This window comes from Dama dama, chromosome 13 (genome assembly GCF_033118175.1).
Source record: "Dama dama isolate Ldn47 chromosome 13, ASM3311817v1, whole genome shotgun sequence".
Classification (NCBI taxonomy): domain Eukaryota; kingdom Metazoa; phylum Chordata; class Mammalia; order Artiodactyla; family Cervidae; genus Dama; species Dama dama.
The window spans coordinates 8,725,779-8,743,478 of NC_083693.1; positions in this window are offsets into that span (position 1 = coordinate 8,725,779).

The following is a 17,700-nucleotide window of genomic DNA, read 5'->3' on the forward strand; positions in this document are numbered from 1 at the left end:
GAATCGGGCCTCATCTCTCGACGAGGGGGAAGTCTCATGGTTTTTCTCGAGTTGCGGCCGGAACCTGGGGTATATTTTCGAGTTAAGACGGGGAGGGCCCTTCCAGACACGTGTTAGTTCAGCGACGTCAGGACTCCGGCCTAGGTGCGATGGACACCTCGGGATTCTCCTCGAATCTTGGCATGGCAATTGGGACGCGTCTCTACGTGAGGCGGGAGACCCAGGGTCCCTTTCCACGTGCCAAAGGGATCCTGGGACTCCTATCCATTTTCAAGATGAGTCAGGCATCATCTCCTTTGGAAGCATTGATCTCCGTGGACCTCTCGAGTTTTCAAAGGATGTGAGGCCTCCGGTCGCGATGAGGCGGAGGACTAGGTCTTTCTCTGTGGTCTCCACAGGGGATTCAGACAACCCTTCGTCTTGGGAGATGCAAGACGAGCCTGCATTCACTTCACTGCAGGGATATCCGGCCTTACTTCGAGTCAGAGCATCTCGGTGTCCATTTCACTTGAGGCCACAAACTCAGGGTCCCTCTCACCTACCTGTAGCTGAGAGAAGCCTCCTCTTGAGATGCTTGTGGAAAGTTGGTATTCCTCTTGAGTCGAAGCCAGGGACTAAGTTCTCATCTCGAGTTGATTTGGGTTCCATGGAGCCCTTTCTTGTTGCTCCAGTGACCTCAGGATCCCTCTAGACTTGAGACCGTGATCTTGGGTTTTCTCTGGAGTGCCATCAAGGAAATCAAGGCTCCTTTCAGGCTTGATGTGGAACACGGAATTGCTCTGCACGCAATGCAGGGGAATCGGGCCTCATCTCGCGGCGAGGGGGAAGTCTCATGGTTTTTCTCGAGTTGCGGCCGGAACCTGGGGTATATTCTCGAGTTACGACGGGGAGGACCCTTCCAGACACGTGTTTGTTCAGCGACGTCAGGACTCCTGCCTAGGTGCGAGGGACACCTCGGGATTCTCCTCGAGTCTTGGCATGGAAATTGGGACGCGTCTCCACGTGAGGGGGGAGACCCAGGGTCCCTTTCCACGTGCCACAGGGATCCTGGGACTCCTATCCATTTTCAAGAGGAGTCACGCATCGTCTCCTTTGAAAGCATTGATCTCCGCGGACCTCTCGAGTTTTCAAAGGATGGGAGGCCTCTGGTCGCGATGAGGCGGAGGACTAGGTCTTTTACTGTGGCCTCCACAGGGGATTCAGACATCCCTTCGTCTTGGGAGATGCAAGACGAGCCTGCATTCAATTCACTGCAGGGATATCCGGCCTTACTTCGAGTCAGAGCATCTCGGTGTCCATTCCACTTGAGGCCACAAACTCAGGGTCCCTCTCACATTCCTGTAGCTGAGAGAATCTCCTCTTGAGGTGCTTCTGGAAAGTTGGTATTCCTCTTGAGTCGAAGCCAAGGACTAAGCTCTCATCTCGAGTTGATTTGGGGTCCACACAGCCCTTTCGTTTTGGTACAGTGAGCTCAGAATCCCGCTAGACTTGAGACAGTGATCTTGGGTTTTCTCTGGAGTGCCATCAAGGAAATCAAGGCTCCTTTCAAGTTTGATGTGGAACACGGAATTGCTCTGCACGCAGTGCAGGGGAATCGGGCCTCATCTCGCGGCGAGGGGGAAGTCTCATGGTTTTTCTCGAGTTGCGGCCGGAACCTGGGGTATATTCTCGAGTTACGACGGGGAGGGCCCTTCCAGACAGGTGTTTGTTCAGCGACGTCAGGACTCCTGCCTAGGTGCGAGGGACACCTCGGGATTCTCCTCGATTCTCGGCATGGCAATTGGGACACGTCTCCACGTGAGGCGGGGACCCAGTGTCCCTTTCCACGTGCCACAGGGATCCTGGGACTCCTATCCATTTTCAAGAGGAGTCAGGCATCGTCTCCTTTGGAAGCATTGATCTCCGCAGACCTCTCGAGTTTTCAAAGGATGTGAGGCCTCCTGTCGCGATGAGGAGGAGAAGTGCGTCTTTGTGGTCTCCACAGGGGATTCAGACATCCCTTCGTCTTGGGAGATGCAAGACGAGCCTGCATTCAATTCACTGCAGGGATATCCGGGCTAACTTCGAGTCAGAGCATCTCGGTGTCCATTCCACTTGAGGCCACAAACTCAGGGTCCCTCTCACATACCTGTAGCTGAGAGAAGCCTCCTCTTGAGGTGCTTATGGAAACTTGGTATTCCTCTTGAGACGAAGCCAGGGACTAAGCTCTCATCTCGAGTTGATTTGGGGTCCACAGAGCCCTTTCGTGTTGCTCCAGGGACCTCAGGATCCCTCTAGACTTGAGACAGTGATCCTGGGTTTTCTCTGGAGGGCCATCAAGGAAATCAAGGCTCCTTTCACGTTTGATGTGGAACACGGAATTGCTCTGCACGCAATGCAGGGGAATCGGGCCTCATCTCGCGGCGAGGGGGAAGTCTCATGGTTTTTCTCGAGTTGCGGCCGGAACCTGGGGTATATTCTCGAGTTACGTCGGGGAGGGCCCTTCCAGACACGTGTTTGTTCAGCGACGTCAGGACTCCTGCCTAGGTGAGAGGGACACCTCGGGATTCTCCTCGAGTCTTGGCATGGCAATTGGGACGCGTCTCCACGTGAGGCGGGAGACCCAGGGTCCCTTTCCACGTGCCACAGGGATCCTGGGACTCCTATCCATTTTCAAGAGGAGTCAGGCATCGTCTCTTTTGGAACCATTGATCTGCGCAGACATCTCGAGTTTTCAAAGGATGTGAGGCCTCCGGTCGCATTGAGGTGGAGGACTAGGTCTTTCTCTGTTGTCTCCACAGGGTATTCAGACATTACTTCGTCTTGGGAGATGCAAGACGAGCCTGCATTCAATTCACTGCAGGGATATCCAGCCTTACTTCGAGTCAGAGCATCTCGGTGTCCATTCCACTTGAGGCCACAAACTCAGGGTCCCTCTCAGATACATGTAGCTGAGAGAGGCCTCCTCTTGAGGTGCTTGTGGAAAGTTGGTATTCCTCTTGAGTCGAAGCCAGGGACTAAGCTCTCATCTCGAGTTGATTTAGGGTCCACGGAGCCCTTTCCTGTTGCTCCAGTGACCTCAGGATCCCTCTAGACTTGAGACCGTGATCTTGGGTTTTCTCTGGAGGGCCATCAAGGAAATCAAGGCTCCTTTCACGTTTTATGTGGAACTCGGAATTGCTCTGCACGTAGTGCAGGGGAATCGGGCCTCATCTCGAGACGAGGGGGAAGTCTCATGGTTTTTCTCGAGTTGCGACCGGAACCTGGGGTATATTCTCGAGTTACGACGGGGAGGGCCCTTCCAGACACGTGTTTGTTCAGCGACGTCAGGACTCCTGCCTAGGTGCGAGGGACACCTCGGGATTCTCCTCGAGTCTTGGCATGGCAATTGGGACGCGTATCCACGTGAGGCGGGAGACCCAGGGTCCCTTTCCATGTGCCACAGGGATCCTGGGACTCCTATCCATTTTCAAGAGGAGTCAGGCATCGTCTCCTTTGGAAGCATTGATCTCCACGGTCCTCTCGAGTTTTCAAAGGATGTGAGGCCTCCGGTCACGTTGAGGCAGACGACTAGGTCTTTCTCTTTGGTCTCCACACGGGAATCAGACATCCCTTTGTCTTGGGAGATGCAAGACGAGCCTGCATTCAATTCACTGCAGGGATATCCGGCCTTACTTCGAGTCAGAGCATCTCGGTGTCCATTCCACTTGAGGACACAAACTCAGGGTCCCTCTCACATACCTGTAGCTGAGAGAAGCCTCCTCTTGAGGTGCTTGTGGAAAGTTGGTATTCCTCTTGAGTCGAAGCCAGGGACTAAGCTCTCATCTCGAGTTGATTTGGGGTCCACGGAGCACTTTCCTGTTGCTCCAGTGACCTCAGGATCTCTCTAGACTTGAGACAGTGATCTTGGGTTTTCTCTGGAGTGCCATCAAGGAAATCAAGGCTCCTTCCACGTATGATGTGGAACACGGAATTGCTCTGCACGCAGTGTAGGGGAATCGTGCCTCATCTCGCGGCGAGGGGGAAGTCTCATGGTTTTTCTCGAGTTGCGGCCGGAACCTGGGGTATATTCTCGAGTTACGACGGGGAGGGCCCTTCCAGACACGTGTTTGTTCAGCGAAGTCAGGACTCCTGCCTAGGTGGGAGGGACACCTCGGCATTCTCTTCGAGTCTTGGCATGGCAATTGGGACGCGTCTCCACGTGAGGCGGGAGACCCAGTGTCCCTTTCCACTTGCCACAGGGATCCTGGGACTCCTATCCATTTTCAAGAGCAGTCAGGCATCGTCTCCTTTGGAAGCATTGATCTCCGCAGACCTCTCGAGTTCTCAAAGCATGTGAGGCCTCCGGTCGCGATGAGGCGGAGAACTAGGTCTTTCTCTGTGGTCTCCACAGGGGATTCAGACATCCCTTCGTCTTGGGAGATGCAAGACGAGCCTGCATTCAATTCACTGCAGGGATATCCGGTCTTACTTCGAGTCAGAGCATCTCGGTGTCCATTCCACTTGAGGCCACAAACTCAGGGTCCCACTCACATACCTGTAGCTGAGAGAAGCCTCCTCTTGAGGTGCTTGTGGAAACTTGGTATTCCTCTTGAGTCGAAGCCAGGTACTAAGCTCTCATCTTGAGTTGATTAGGGGTCAACGGAGCCCTTTCATGTTGCTACAGTGACCTCAGGATCCCTCTAGACTTGAGACAGTGATCTTGGGTTTTCTCTGGAGTGCCATCAAGGAAATCAAGGCTCCTTTCACGTTTGATGTGGAACACGGAATTGCCTTACACGCAGTGCAAGGGAATCGGGCCTATCTCGCGGCGAGGGGGAAGTCTCATGGTTTTTTTTCGAGTTGCGGCCGGACCTGGGGTATATTCTCGAGTTACGACGGGGAGGGCCCTTACAGACACGTGTTGGTTCAGCGACGTCAGCACTCGTTCCTAGGTGCGAAGGACACCTCCGGATTCTCGTAAAGTCTTGGCATCGCAATTGGGACGCGTCTCCACATGAGGCGGGAGACCCAGCGTCCCTTTCCACGTGCCACAGGGATCCTGGGACTCCTATCCATTTTCAAGAGGAATCAGGCACCGTCTCTTTGGAAGCATTTATCTCCGCGGACCTCTCGAGTTTTCAAAAGATGTGAGGCCTCCGGTCGCGATGAGGCGGAGAACTAGGTCTTTCTCTGTGGTCTCCACAGGGGATTCAGACATCCCTTCGTCTTGGGAGATGCAAGACGAGCCTGCATTCAATTCACTGCAGGCATATCCGGCCTTACTTCGAGTCAGAGCATCTCGGTGTCCAGTCCACTTGAGGCCACAAACTCAGGGTCCCTCTCACATACCTGTAGCTGAGAGAAGCCTCCTCTTGAGGTGCTTGTGGAATGTTGGTAATCCTCTTGAGTCGAAGTCAGACACTAAGCTCTCATCTCGAGTTGATTTGGTTTCCACGGAGCCCTTTCGTGTTGCTCCAGTGACCTCAGGATCCCTCTAGACTTGAGACAGTGATCTTGGGTTTTCTCTGGAGGGCCATCAAGGAAATCAAGGCTCCTTTCACGTTTGATGTGGAACACGGAATTGCTCTACACGCAATGCAGTGGAATCGGGCCTCATCTCGCGGCGAGGGGGAAGTCTCATGGTTTTTCTCGAGTTGCGGCCGGAACCTGGGGTATATTCTCGAGTTACGACGGGGAGGGCCCTTCCAGACACGTGTTTGTTCAGCGACGTCAGGACTCCTGCCTAGGTGCGAGGGACACCTCGGGATTCTCCTCGAGTCTTGGCATGGCAATTGGGACGCGTCTCCACGTGAGGCGGGAGACCCAGGGTCCCTTTCCACGTGCCACACGGATCCTGGGACTCCTATCCATTTTCAAGAGGAGTCAGGCATCGTCTCTTTTGGAACCATTGATCTGCGCGGACATCTCGAGTTTTCAAAGGATGTGAGGCCTCCGGTCGCATTGAGGCGGAGGACTAGGTCTTTCTCTGTGGTCTCCACAGGGTATTCAGACATTACTTCGTCTTGGGAGATGCAAGACGAGCCTGCATTCAATTCACTGCAGGGATATCCAGCCTTACTTCGAGTCAGAGCATCTCGGTGTCCATTCCACTTGAGGCCACAAACTCAGGGTCCCTCTCAGATACATGTAGCTGAGAGAGGCCTCCTCTTGAGGTGCTTGTGGAAAGTTGGTATTCCTCTTGAGTCGAAGCCAGGGACTAAGCTCTCATCTCGAGTTGATTTAGGGTCCATGGAGCCCTTTCCTGTTGCTCCAGTGACCTCAGGATCCCTCTAGACTTGAGACAGTGATCTTGGGTTTTCTCTGGAGGGCCATCAAGGAAATCAAGGCTCCTTTCACGTTTTATGTGGAACTCGGAATTGCTCTGCACGTAGTGCAGGGGAATCGGGCCTCATCTCGAGACGAGGGGGAAGTCTCATGGTTTTTCTCGAGTTGCGACCGGAACCTGGGGTATATTCTCGAGTTACGACGGGGAGGGCCCTTCCAGACACGTGTTTGTTCAGCGACGTCAGGACTCCTGCCTAGGTGCGAGGGACACCTCGGGATTCTCCTCGAGTCTTGGCATGGCAATTGGGACGCGTATCCACGTGAGGCGGGAGACCCAGGGTCCCTTTCCACGTGCCACAGGGATCCTGGGACTCCTATCCATTTTCAAGAGGAGTCAGGCATCGTCTCCTTTGGAAGCATTGATCTCCACGGTCCTCTCGAGTTTTCCAAGGATGTGAGGCCTTCGGTCACGTTGAGGCGGACGACTAGGTCTTTCTCTTTGGTCTCCACACGTGAATCAGACATCCCTTTGTCTTGGGAGATGCAAGACGAGCCTGCATTCAATTCACTGCAGGGATATCCGGCGTTACTTGGAGTCAGAGCATCTCGGTGTCCATTCCACTTGAGGCCACAAACTCAGGGTCCCTCTCACATACCTGTAGCTGAGAGAAGCCTCCTCTTGAGGTGCTTGTGGAAAGTTGGTATTCCTCTTGAGTCGAAGCCAGGGACTAAGTTCTCATCTCGAGTTGATTTGGGTTCCATGGAGCCCTTTCTTGTTGCTCCAGTGACCTCAGGATCCCTCTAGACTTGAGACCGTGATCTTGGGTTTTCTCTGGAGTGCCATCAAGGAAATCAAGGCTCCTTTCAGGCTTGATGTGGAACACGGAATTGCTCTGCACGCAATGCAGGGGAATCGGGCCTCATTTCGCGGCGAGGGGGAAGTCTCATGGTTTTTCTCGAGTTGCGGCCGGAACCTGGGGTATATTCTCGAGTTACGACGGGGAGGACCCTTCCAGACACGTGTTTGTTCAGCGACGTCAGGACTCCTGCCTAGGTGCGAGGGACACCTCGGGATTCTCCTCGAGTCTTGGCATGGAAATTGGGACGCGTCTCCACGTGAGGGGGGAGACCCAGGGTCCCTTTCCACGTGCCACAGGGATCCTGGGACTCCTATCCATTTTCAAGAGGAGTCACGCATCGTCTCCTTTGGAAGCATTGATCTCCGCGGACCTCTCGAGTTTTCAAAGGATGTGAGGCCTCTGGTCGCGATGAGGCGGAGGACTAGGTCTTTTACTGTGGCCTCCACAGGGGATTCAGACATCCCTTCGCTTGGGAGATGAAAGTCGAGCCTGCATTCAATTCACTGCAGGGATATCCGGCCTTACTTCGAGTCAGAGCATCTCGGTGTCCATTCCACTTGAGTTCACAAACTCAGGGTCCCACTCACATACCTGTAGCTGAGAGAAGCCTCCTCTTGAGGTGCTTGTGGAAACTTGGTATTCCTCTTGAGTCGAAGCCAGGTACTAAGCTCTCATCTTGAGTTGATTAGTGGTCAACGGAGCCCTTTCATGTTGCTACAGTGACCTCAGGATCCCTCTAGACTTGAGACAGTGATCTTGGGTTTTCTCTGGAGTGCCATCAAGGAAATCAAGGCTCCTTTCACGTTTGATGTGGAACACGGAATTGCTCTACACGCAGTGCAAGGGAATCGGGCCTCATCTCGCGGCGAGGGGGAAGTCTCGGTTTTTTTTCGAGTTGCGGCCGGACCTGGGGTATATTCTCGAGTTACGACGGGGAGGGCCCTTCCAGACACGTGTTTGTTCAGCGACGTCAGGACTCCTGCCTAGGTGGGAGGGACACCTCGGGATTCTCCTCGAGTCTTGGCATGGCAATTGGGACGCGTCTCCACGTGAGGCGGGAGACCCAGGGTCCCTTTCCACGTGCCACAGGGATCCTGGGACTCCTATCCATTTTCAAGAGGAGTCAGGCATCGTCTCCTTTGGAAGCATTGATCTCCGCAGACCTCTCGAGTTCTCAAAGGATGTGAGGCCTCCGGTCGCGATGAGGTGGAGAACTAGGTTTTTCTCTGTGGTCTCCACAGGGGATTCAGACATCCCTTCGTCTTGGGAGATGCAAGACGAGCCTGCATTCAATTCACTGCAGGGATATCCGGTCTTACTTCGAGTCAGAGCATCTCGGTGTCCATTCCACTTGAGGCCACAAACTCAGGGTCCCACTCACATACCTGTAGCTGAGAGAAGCCTCCTCTTGAGGTGCTTGTGGAAACTTGGTATTCCTCTTGAGTCGAAGCCAGGTACTAAGCTCTCATCTTGAGTTGATTAGGGGTCAACGGAGCCCTTTCATGTTGCTACAGTGACCTCAGGATCCCTCTAGACTTGAGACAGTGATCTTGGGTTTTCTCTGGAGTGCCATCAAGGAAATCAAGGCTCCTTTCACGTTTGATGTGGAACACGGAATTGATCTACACGCAGTGCAAGGGAATCGGGCCTATCTCGCGGCGAGGGGGAAGTCTCATGGTTTTTTATCGAGTTGCGGCCGGACCTGGGGTATATTCTCGAGTTACGACGGGGAGGGCCCTTACAGACACGTGTTGGTTCAGCGACGTCAGCACTCGTTCCTAGGTGCGAAGGACACCTCCGGATTCTCGTAAAGTCTTGGCATCGCAATTGGGACGCATCTCCACATGAGGCGGGAGACCCAGCGTCCCTTTCCACATGCCACAGAGATCCTGGGACTCCTATCCATTTTCAAGAGGAGTCAGGCATCGTCTCTTTGGAAGCATTTATCTCCGCGGACCTCTCGAGTTTTCAAAGGATGTGAGGCCTCCGGTCGCGATGAGGCGGAGAACTAGGTCTTTCTCTGTGGTCTCCACAGGGGATTCAGACATCCCTTCGTCTTGGGAGATGCAAGACGAGCCTGCATTCAATTCACTGCAGGCATATCCGGCCTTACTTCGAGTCAGAGCATCTCGGTGTCCAGTCCACTTGAGGCCACAAACTCAGGGTCCCTCTCACATACCTGTAGCTGAGAGAAGCCTCCTCTTGAGGTGCTTGTGGAAAGTTGGTAATCCTCTTGAGTCGAAGTCAGACACTAAGCTCTCATCTCGAGTTGATTTGGGGTCCACGGAGCCCTTTCGTGTTGCTCCAGTGACCTCAGGATCCCTCTAGAATTGAGACAGTGATCTTGGGTTTTCTCTGGAGTGCCATCAAGGAAATCAAGGCTCCTTTCACGTTTGATGTGGAACACGGAATTGCTCTGCACGCATTGCAGGGAAATCGGGCCTCATCTCGCGGCGAGGGGGAAGTCTCATGGTTTTTCTAGAGTTGCGGCCGGAACCTGGGGTATATTCTCGAGTTACGATGGGGAGAGCCCTTCCAGACATGTGTTTGTTCAGCGACGTCAGGACTCCTGCCTAGGTGCGAGGGACACCTCGGGATTCTCCTCGAGTCTTGGCACGGCAATTGGGACGCGTCTCCACGTGAAGCGTGAGACCAAGGGTCCCCGTCCATGTGGACAGGGATCCTGGGACTGCTAACCATTTTCAAGAGGAATCATGCATCGTCTCCTTTGGAAGCATTGATCTCCGTGGACCTCTCGAGTTTTCAAAGGATGTGAGGCCTCCGGTCGCGATGAGGCGGAGAACTAGGTCTTTCTCTGTGGTCTCCACAGGGGATTCAGACATCCCTTCATCTTGGGAGATGCAAGACGAGCTTGCATCAATTCACGCAGGGATATCCGGCCTTACTTTGAGTCAGAGCATCTCGGTGTCCATTCCACGTGAGGCCACAAACTCAGGGTCCCTCTCACTTACCTGTAGCTGAGAGAAGCCTCCTCTTGAGGTGCTTGTGGAAAGTTGGTATTCCTCTTGAGTCGAAGCCAGGGACTAAGCTCTCATCTCGAGTTGCTATGGGTTCCACGGAGCCCTTTCGTGTTGCTCCAGTGACCTCAGGATCCCTCTAGACTTGAGACAGTGATCTTGGGTTTTCTCTGGAGTGCCATCAAGGAAATCAAGGCTCATTTCACTTTTGATGTGGAACACGGAATTGCTCTGCACGCAGTGCAGGGGAATCGGGCCTCATCTCGCGGCGAGCGGGAAGTCTCATAGTTTTTCTCGAGTTGCCCCCGGAACCTGAGATATATTCTCGAGTTAGGACGGGGAGGGCCCTTCCAGACACGTGTTTGTTCAGTGACGTCAGGACTCCTGCCGAGGTGCGAGGGACACCTCGGGATTCTCCTCGAGTCTTGGCATGGCAATTGTTACGCGTCTCCACGTGAAGCGGGAGACCCAGAATCCCCGTCCATGTGGACAGGGATCCTGGGACTCCTAACCATTTTCAAGAGGAGTCAGGCATCGTCTCCTTTGGAAGCATTGATCTCTGCGGACCTCTCGAGTTTTCAAAGGATGTGAGGCCTCCGGTCGCGATGAGGCGGGGAACTAGGTCTTTCTCTGTGGTCTCCACAGGGGATTCAGACATCGCTTCGTCTTGGGAGATGCAAGACGCGCTTGCATTCAATTCACTGCAGGGATATCCGGCCTTACTTCGAGTCAGAGCATCTCGGTGTCCATTCCACTTGAGGCCACAAACTCAGGGTACCTCTCACATACATGTAGCTGAGAGAAGCCTCCTCTTGAGGTGCTTGTGGAAACTTTGTATTCCTCTTGAGTCAAAGCCAGGGACTAAGCTCTCATCTCGAGTTGATTTGGGGTCCACGGAGCCCTTTCGTGTTGCTCCAGTGACCTCAGGATCCCTCTAGACTTGAGACAGTGACTTTGGGTTTTCTCTGAAGTGGCATCAAGGAAATCAAGGCTCCTTTCACGTTTGATGTGGAACACGGAATTGCTCTGCCCGCAGTGCAGGGGAATCGGGCCTCATCTCGCGGCGAGGGGGAAGTCTCCTGGTTTTTCTCGAGTTGCGGCCGGAACCTGCGGTATATTCTCGAGTTACGACGGGGAGGGCCCTTCCAGACAGGTGTTTGTTCAGCGACGTCAGGACTCCTGCCTAGGTGCGAGGGACACCTCGGGATTCTCCTCGAGTCTTGGCATGGCAATTGGGACGCGTCTCCACGTGAGGCGGGATACCCAGTGTCCCTTTCCATGTACCACAGGGATCCTGGGACTCCTATCCATTTTCAAGAGGAGTCAGGCATCGTCTCCTTTGGAAGCATTGATCTTTGCAGACCTCTCGAGTTTTCAAAGGATGTGAGGCCTCCGGTCGCGATGAGGCGGAGTAGTGCGTGTTTGTGGTCTCCACAGGGGATTCAGACATCCCTTCGTCTTGGGAGATGCAAGACGAGCCTGCATTCAATTCACTGCAGGGATATCCGGTCTTACTTCGAGTCAGAGCATCTCGGTGTCCATTCCACTTGAGGCCACAAACTCAGGGTCCCTCTCACATACCTGTAGCTGAGAGAAGCCTCCTCTTGAGGTGCTTATGGAAACTTGGTATTCCTCTTGAGATGAAGCCAGGGACTAAGCTCTCATCTCGAGTTGATTTGGGGTCCACAGAGCCCTTTCGTGTTGCTCAAGAGACCTCAGGATCCCTCTAGACTTGAGACAGTGATATTGGGTTTTCTCTGGAGGGCCATCAAGGAAATCAAGGCTCCTTTCACGTTTGATGTGGAACACGGAATTGCTCTGCAGGCAATGCAGGGGAATCGGGCCTCATCTCTCGGCGAGGGGGAAGTCTCATGGTTTTTCTCGAGTTGCGGCCGGAACCTGGGGTATATTCTCGAGTTACGACAGGGAGGGCCCTTCCAGACACGTGTTTGTTCAGCGACGTCAGGACTCCTGCCTAGGTGCGAGGGACACCTCGGTATTCTCCTCGAGTCTTGGCATGGCAATTGGGACGCGTCTCCACGTGAGGCGGGAGACCCAGGGTCCCTTTCCACGTGCCACAGGGATCCTGGGACTCCTATCCATTTTCAAGAGGAGTCAGGCATCGTCTCTTTTGGAACCATTGATCTGCGCGGACCTCTCGAGTTTTCAAAGGATGTGAGGCCTCCGGTCCCATTGAGGCGGAGGACTAGGTCTTTCTCTGTGGTCTCCACAGGGTATTCAGACATTCCTTCGTCTTGGGAGATGCAAGACGAGCCTGCATTCAATTCACTGCAGGGATATCCAGCCTTACTTCGAGTCAGAGCATCTCGGTGTCCATTCCACTTGAGGCCACAAACTCAGGGTCCCTCTCAGATACCTGTAGCTGAGAGAGGCCTCCTCTTGAGGTGCTTGTGGAAAGTTGGTATTCCTCTTGAGTCGAAGCCAGGGACTAAGCTCTCATCTCGAGTTGATTTGGGGTCCACGGGGCCCTTTCTTGTTGCTCCAGTGACCTCAGGATCCCTCTAGACTTGAGACCGTGATCTTGGGTTTTCTCTGTAGTGCCATCAAGGAAATCAAGGCTCCTTTCACGTTTGATGTGGAACTCGGAATTTCTCTGCATGTAGTGCAGGGGAATCGGGCCTCATTTCGAGACGAGGGGGAAGTCTCATGGTTTTTCTAGAGTTGTGGCCGGAACCTGGGGTATATTCTCGAGTTACGACGGGGAGGGCCCTTCCAGACACGTGTTGGTTCAGCGACGTCAGGACTCCTGCCTAGGTGCGAGGGACACCTCGGGATTCTCCTCGAGTCTTGGCATGGCAATTGGGACGCCTCTCCACGTGAGGCGGGAGACCCAGGGTCCCTTTCCACGTGCCACAGGGATCCTGGGACTCCTATCCATTTTCAAGAGGAGTCAGGCATCGTCTCCTCTGGAAGCATTGATCTCTGCAGACCTCTCGAGTTCTCAAAGGATGTGAGGCCTCCGGTCGCGATGAGGCGGAGAACTAGGTCTTTCTCTGTGGTCTCCACAGGGGATTCAGACATCCCTTCATCTTGGGAGATGCAAGCCGAGCCTGCATTCAATTCACTGCAGGGATATCCGGTCTTACTTCGAGTCAGAGCATCTCGGTGTCCATTCCACTTGAGGCCACAAACTCAGGGTCCCACTCACATACCTGTAGCTGAGAGAAGCCTCCTCTTGAGGTGCTTGTGGAAACTTGGTATTCCTCTTGAGTCGAAGCCAGGTACTAAGCTCTCATCTCGAGTTGATTAGGGGTCCACGGAGCCCTTTCATGTTGCTCCAGTGACCTCAGGATCCCTCTAGACTTGAGACAGTGATCTTGGGTTTTCTCTGGGGTGCCATCAAGGAAATCAAGGCTCCTTTCACGTTTGATGTAGAACACGGAATTGCTCTACATGCAGTGCAAGGGAATCGGGCCTCATCTCGCGGCGAGGGGGAAGTCTAATGGTTTTTTTTCGAGTTGCGGCCGGAACCTGGGGTATATTCTCGAGTTACGATGGGGAGGGCCCTTACAGACACTTGTTGGTTCAGCGACGTCAGCACACGTGCCTAGGTGCGAGGGACACCTCCGGATTCTCGTAAAGTCTTGGCATCGCAATTGGGACGCGTCTCCACATGAGGCGGGAGACCCAGCGTCCCTTTCCACGTGCCACAGGGATCCTGGGACTCCTATCCATTTTGAAGAGGAGTCAGGCATCGTCTCTTTGGAAGCATTGATCTCCGCGGACCTCTCGAGTTTTCAAAGGATGTGAGGCCTCCAGTCGCGATGAGGCGGAGAACTAGGTCTTTCTCTGTGGTCTCCACAGGGGATTCAGACATCCCTTCGTCTTGGGAGATGCAAGACGAGCCTGCATTCAATTCACTGCAGGGATATCCGGCCTTACTTCGAGTCAGAGCATCTCGGTGTCCATTCCACTTGAGGCCACAAACTCAGGGTCCCTCGCATACATGTAGCTGAGAGAAGCCTCCTCTTGAGGTGCTTGTGGCAAGTTGGTATTCCTCTTGAGTCGAAGCCAGGGACTAAGCTCTCATCTCGAGTTGATTAGGGGTCCACTGAGCCCTTTCGTGTTGCTCCAGTGACCTCAGGATCCCTCTAGACTTGAGACAGTGATCTTGGGTTTTCTCTGGAGTGCCATCAAGGAAATCAAGGCTCCTTTCACGTTTGATGTGGAACACGGAATTGCTCTGCATGCAGTGCAGGAAAATCGGGCCTCATCTCGCGGCGAGGGGGAAATCTCATGGTTTTTCTCGAGTTGCGGCCGGAACCTGGGGTATATTGTCGAGTTATGACGGGGAGGGCCCTTCCAGACACGTGTTTGTTCAGGGACGTCAGGACTCCTGCCTAGGTGCGAGGGACACCTCGGGATTCTCCTCGAGTCTTGGCATGGCAATTGGGACGCGTCTCCACGTGAGGCGGGAGACCCAGGGTCCCTTTCGACGTGCCACAGGGATCCGGGGACTCCTATCCATTTTCAAGAGGAGTCAGGCATCGACTCCTTTGGAAGCATTGATCTCCGCAGACCTCTCGAGTTTTCAAAGGATGTGAGGCCTCCGGTCGCGATGAGGCGGAGGACTAGGTCTTTCTCTGTGGTCTACACAGGGGATTCAGACATCCCTTCGTCTTGGGAGATGCAAGACAAGCCTGCATTCAATTCACTGCAGGGATATCCGGCCTTACTTCGAGTCAGAGCATCTCGGTGTCCATTCCACTTGAGGCCACAAACTCAGGGTCCCTCTCACATACCTGTAGCTGAGAGAAGCCTCCTCTTGAGGTGCTTGTGGAAAGTTGGTATTCCTCTTGAGTCGAAGCCAGGGACTAAGCTCTCATCTCGAGTTGATTTGGGGTCCATGGAGCCCTTTCGTGTTGATCCAGTGACCTCAGGATCCCTCTAGACTTGAGACAGTGATCTTGGGTTTTCTCTGGAGTGCCATCAAGGAAATCAAGGCTCCTTTCACGTTTGATGTGGAACACGGAATTGCTCTGCACGCAGTGCAGGGGAATCGGGCCTCATCTCACGGCGATGGGGAAGTCTCATGGTTTTTCTCGAGTTGCGACCGGAACCTGGGGTATATTCTCGAGTTACGACGGGGAGGGCCCTTCCAGACACGTGTTTGTTCAGCGACATCAGGACTCCTGCCTAGGTTCGAGGGACACCTCGGGATTCACCTCGAGTCTTCTCATGGCAATTGGGACGCGTCTCCAAGTGAGGTGGGAGACCCAGGGTCCCTTTCCACGTGCCACAGGGATCCTGGGACTCCTATCCATTTTCAAGAGGAGTCAGGCATCGTCTCCTTTGGAAGCATTGATCTTCGCGGACCTCTCGAGTCTTCAAAGGATGTGAGGCCTCCGGTCGAGATGAGGCGGAGGACTAGGTCTTTCTCTGTGGTCTCCACAGGGGATTCAGACATCCCTTCGTCTTGGGAGATGCAAGACGAGCTTGCATTCAATTCACGCAGGGATATCCGGCCTTACTTCGAGTCAGAGCATCTCGGTGTCCATTCCACTTGAGGCCACAAATTCAGGGTCCCTCTCACCTACCTGTAGCTGAGAGAAGCCTCCTCTTGAGGTGCTTGTGGAAAGTTGGTATTGCTCTTGAGTCGTAGCCAGGGACTAAGCTCTCATCTCGAGTTGATTTAGGGTCCACGGAGCCCTTTCCTGTTGCTCCAGTGACCTCAGGATCCCTCTAGACTTGAGACAGTGATCTTGGGTTTTCTCTGGAGTGCCATCAAGGAAATCAAGGCTCATTTCACGTTTGATGTGGAACACCGAATTGCTCTGCACGCAGTGCAGGGGAATCGGGCCTCATCTCGCGGCGAGCGGGAAGTCTCATGGTTTTTCTCGAGTTGCCCCCGGAACCTGGGATATATTCTCGAGTTAGGACGGGGAGGGCCCTTCCAGACACGTGTTTGTTCAGCGACGTCAGGACTCCTGCCTAGGTGCGAGGGACACCTCGGGATTCTCCTCGAGTCTTGGCATGGCAATTGTTACGCGTCTCCACGTGAAGCGGGAGACCCAGAATCCCCGTCCATGTGGACAGGGATCCTGGGACTCCTAACCATTTTCAAGAGGAGTCAGGCATCGTCTCCTTTGGAAGCATTGATCTCTGCAGACCTCTCGAGTTTTCAAAGGATGTGAGGCCTCCAGTCGCGATGAGGCGGGGAACTAGGTCTTTCTCTGTGGTCTCCACAGGGGATTCAGACATCGCTTCGTCTTGGGAGATGCAAGACGCGCTTGCATTCAATTCACTGTAGGGATATCCGGCCTTACTTCGAGTCAGAGCATCTCGTTGTCCATTCCACTTGAGGCCACAAACTCAGGGTACCTCTCACATACATGTAGCTGAGAGAAGCCTCCTCTTGAGGTGCTTGTGGAAACTTTGTATTCCTCTTGAGTCAAAGCCAGGGACTAAGCTCTCATCTCGAGTTGATTTGGGGTCCACGGAGCCCGTTCGTGTTGCTCCAGTGACCTCAGGATCCCTCTAGACTTGAGACAGTGACTTTGGGTTTTCTCTGTAGTGGCATCAAGGAAATCAAGGCTCCTTTCACGTTTGATGTGGAACACGGAATTGCTCTGCACGCAGTGCAGGGGAATCGGGCCTCATCTCGCGGCGAGGGGGAAGTCTCATGGTTTTTCTCGAGTTGCGGCCGGAACCTGGGGTATATTCTCGAGTTACGACGGGGAGGGCCCTTCCATACACGTGTTTGTTCAGCGACGTAAGGACTCCTGCCTAGGTGCGAGGGACACCTCGGGATTCTCCTCGAGTCTTCGCATGGCAATTGGGACACGTTTCCACGTGAGGCAGGAGACCCACGGTCCCTTTCTACGTGCCACAGGGATTCAGGGACTCCTATCCATTTTCAAGAGGAGTCAGGCATCGTCTCCTTTGGAAGCATTGATCTCCGCAGACCTCTCGAGTTTTCAAAAGATGTGAGGCCTCCGGTCGCGATGAGGCGGAGGACTACGTCTTTCTCTGTCGTCTCCACAGGGGACTCCGACATCCCTTCATCTTGGGAGATGCAAGACGAGCCTGCATTCAATTCACTGCAGGGATATCCGGCCTTACTTCAAGTCAGAGCATCTCGGTGACCATTCCACTTGAGGCCACAAACTCAGGGTCCCTCTCACATACCTGTAGCTGAGAGAAGCCTCCTCTTGAAGTGCTTGTGGAAAGTTGGTATTCCTCTTGAGTCAAAGTCAGGGACTAAGCTCTCATCTCGAGTTGATTTGGGGTCCACGGAGCCCTATCATGTTGCTCCAGTGACCTCAGGATCCCTCTAGACTTGAGACAGTGATCTTGGGTTTTCTCTGGAGTGGCATCAAGGAAATCAAGGCTCCTTTCACGATTGATGTGGAACACGGAATTGCTCTGCACGCAGTGCAGGGGAATCGGGCCTCATCTCTCGACGAGGGGGAAGTCTCATGGTTTTTCTCGAGTTGCGGCCGGAACCTGGGGTATATTATCGAGTTACGACTGTGAGGGCCCTTCCAGACACGTGTTTGTTCAGCGACGTCAGGACTCCGGCCTAGGTGCGATGGACACCTCGGGATTCTCCTCGAGTCTTGGCATGGCAATTGGGACGCGTCTCTACGTGAGGC